The sequence below is a fragment of the Trichoplusia ni genome, chromosome 17, assembly GCF_003590095.1.
Source record: "Trichoplusia ni isolate ovarian cell line Hi5 chromosome 17, tn1, whole genome shotgun sequence".
Classification (NCBI taxonomy): domain Eukaryota; kingdom Metazoa; phylum Arthropoda; class Insecta; order Lepidoptera; family Noctuidae; genus Trichoplusia; species Trichoplusia ni.
The window spans coordinates 7170380-7174244 of NC_039494.1; positions in this window are offsets into that span (position 1 = coordinate 7170380).

Genomic DNA, 3865 nt, shown 5'->3' on the forward strand with positions numbered 1-3865 from the left:
TAAGTAAATAAAGAGCCAAGGGCCTCAAAAGGTTGAATTTATTGAATTAAAATCAATTGAATAACAACAAAAAATAAATATATAATAAACATACATACAAACAACAATAATAAATATAAATAATATGAGAGTACAGAAGAAAGATCAAAATAATTGATACCACGTTTGTATTTATATGCGATTACAGATTTTATTTAGAAAATAAGGTGTTATCAAGTGATTTTTTTTTATTTAACCGATGTTTTACCCATTATGTTTGATTTTTTTTTGCGATTGAAACACAGTTGTCGGCAAAACCTCCTGGGTCCAAATTCCGCTATTTACAATGGCCGACAAATTAATGGAAATTGGATTAAATTGACACTATTCTTTATGTCATTAGCATGTTGCCAACATAATACAACATAACACGTGTTTCGCTCCGTAGCAGAATCGGCATCCTGGTAATGGGAAAAGGGGAGGGCAATACCGGACCAAATAAATATGCTAGTCTAATAATTATTTTTCAGCTCATTATATAAAAACATTTCTTTTAAATATAATGTAACGCATGCACCTTAAATCTTGACCCACATATTAATTACATTTAAATCGTTCAGTGTATTATTTTGTTTACGCGACATAAACGTTCATTATGTCATTATTAATTATCAGATTCACCTGGAATAAACTGCGACCTAGTTAAATCTCTTTATATGGAAGTTTTTAAAATTGACCACCAACCGAATTCAAAGCGGTTGATTCCACATTTCGAACCCAGATTTGTCAGCGATTACTAACTAAAATACAACTTTTCCTTTTTTTATTTAGTCATTGCTGTCCCACTGCAGGGGCAAAGGCCTACCTTAAGTTTTTCTACTTCGTCCGGTTTATTGCTTCTTCTTTCCATGTTTTGTGGTATGCATCCACCACGTACAAAATACAATTGCAATCGGAAATAACTAAATATGTTTCACAATATAAAAACAGCTTTCAAAAAAAAGTATTGAGAAATATTAATCGTAACGATGCAAAACAATAATTTGATGACGACCAAAAGGTTCACAATCTCTGCCAAGGCAGCCTACGTAGTGACGTCATAGTATTCCAGATCAGCAAACGTCGGATATGTGCTGTGTCACGGTTATATGTGAAAATAGTACCTTCTTACAACTTCCTAGAATTTTTTTTTATAGTTTTTGTTTTTCTGAATGAGGAAAAATTCGTATAAATATCGTTCTGGAGAAATAGTTACTGTTTAAATTCGTTTAAAAGGTTATTTAAACTGAAATTATGAACGATTTGGCAGATAATCCAATTGTAATGCGTCAACCGATTGGCTAGCTATACACCATGATTTTTTCGACGTCTTACAAAAGTAGCCCAGTTCATGTATCCAATGACTAGAACACGTTCATGATAAAAAAATAGGTATTTATGAAATATGAAAAAAAAAAATTCAATATTATGATGCAATTCGTAGTTTTTTAGAAACACAGCTCTGTTGCGAACGCGGTCCGAGCCTTGTAACAATGGTGAGGGGCGCGGGCGGCGGCGTTTTTATCATTTTTAAGAGTATATTTCAAATTTCTCTTGTTTTATTTTCTTCGTACTTATCTTAGTTGATGATAAAAAAATAATAATCGCGCCTAGGGGTATTTTACGTCGGATACATGAACTGGGCTGCTTTTGTAAGACGACTAAAAATCACCGTGTATAATATAAAAGTAATAATATTATTGTAGTTCTGGACACCAGCGTCTGATATAAAGATACAGAGTTTATGATTTTGGGGCGCTGTAGCAGTCTCAGGAATTATAGATTACGATAAAATGTAATATAATATTAAAATGTAACAGGGCAGGGCTTTTGCCTTAGAAGTCTATTTCTTTATTTTTCCAGGTTTCTATACACCCACTTCTTCTCGATAAGATAGCAGTATTAAATTTTCAGGGTAGCTTCAAACCCGATGACATAAAAACTACTAGACCAATTTTGATAAAATTTGCATGGAGTGACATTAAAAAACGTAGGTTTTTAGATTTTTAAATCTGTGTCGCACGGGCTCCAACTTTACAGCAAGAGACACCGCGCGAGCACAACTATTGGGGGTGCCGGATTGGTGAAAAATGAGAAGGCCCTTGTATAAACACCAAACTCAATTTATTGACGCTCAAACAGAGGATACAAAACGTAAACAAACGCAGTTTGTTTACGTCGACTATTTCGTAGGGCTCCGTTGATGTCCTTTAGGGCTTCGCTGATGTCCCGGGGCTCCTTCGTTGTATCCGAGGCGTCGCTGTTGCTGAAGTCTTCGAGGGCTTCCTATTTCTTCCTGTTGGTCCGCTCTTCTTGCTGTGTTGCCGCCGAATGTGTCGACTCTCGGTGTGGGCCGCATTTTATACAAATTCGGGCCCCGAAATTCCCCCGCTCCCATTGGCCGACCAATAAGATCGCTCGCTTTTCGACCAATAAGAGCGGGGGCGGGGCCCGCGCGCGGTTTTTTCCTTAAGGTTAAGTACGACGATACTTTACCACACCGAGAGCCGTTTACTTAAAATGCTATTTTCTATTTAAAAATGAATTACAATAATATGTTAACTATACATTTTCTGAATCATTACTTAGCCTATAATATGAGAAAAATATAATTTTTACAATATTCCTATCTTACAAATATTCACAATTTACGTATAACTTTAATTAATTCCGGCTCTCCTATTGGTCGCTGTTACTGGAATGTTTTCCAATAGGAGGCCGGAGTATACTAAACAAACAATAATCTAATCAGACTCTAATTTGACTTAAACTATACTTAAACCTAATCATATAACACTAATCACAAATACTGTTCATTGTTTACACTTTTTCTCTTAAACTGTTCACGCTGTCCCGCACAAAATCTGTGAATTATTAAGTATATCAGTTTTTTTATATTTTTTCTACTTGGGAATACTTTTATTGCGTAAATATGCAATGAACACCAAGTATTGTGTATAAATAGCACTTATTATACGATTCTTGACAAACCATTGCGTGTTTGATAACATTTTAATTGTTATTCAATTTCCTCATTATGATCAATGTGGCTTTTATAAAAACTAGGGAAATACACTGACATTGGAATTATCCTATAGCCTTTCAAGTAAAGAGATGTTTATTGTTTTTCTTCCCTGTGTTGGTGTTTGGCACGATAGGAGGCCTATGGCCAGCAGTGGGAAGACAAAGGCTATGGAAGATGATGATAATGAATTTAGTGTAGGTTTTCAGTCTCACTAGATTCATGTGAATCTCGTATGTTACAAATTAACTGTATCCAGACTAAAGGCCACTTGTATTTCTTAAATTTTTTGCAAGGTTAGCCTATTATTATACGTTACCATGCCAAACGTACGTAAACAATGTAAATGACTAGAATTTTACTTTTTGAAGTCTATTTTGTTATACTCACCAATTTTGTTATACTCACTAATTTTGTTATACTCACTAATTTTGTTACTTTCTAATTTTAAACATTTTATAATTTTTTGTACTAACACTCTACATGAAACTCACGCTTTTACACAATACCAAACTTATATTATACACATAACACTTGCTAAATTACACGATAAAACACAAACATATACATATAAAATAAAACTTATACAAAAAAACATGCACACCCTTTTTACAAACTCATACAATACCTACCAGGTTATTACAGCTAATACGAAAGCTTTAATAAATAGTACAATAAATACATTAATCATGACATTCTTGTCTATAAAACTTAAATATGCTAAAACACATAATTTATTTACTACTCTTTTGTATAATTTTATAAATCTGTCTTTACGTGGTTCTAAAATAAAAGACAATTTAAAAACGCAATCACAAATAAATA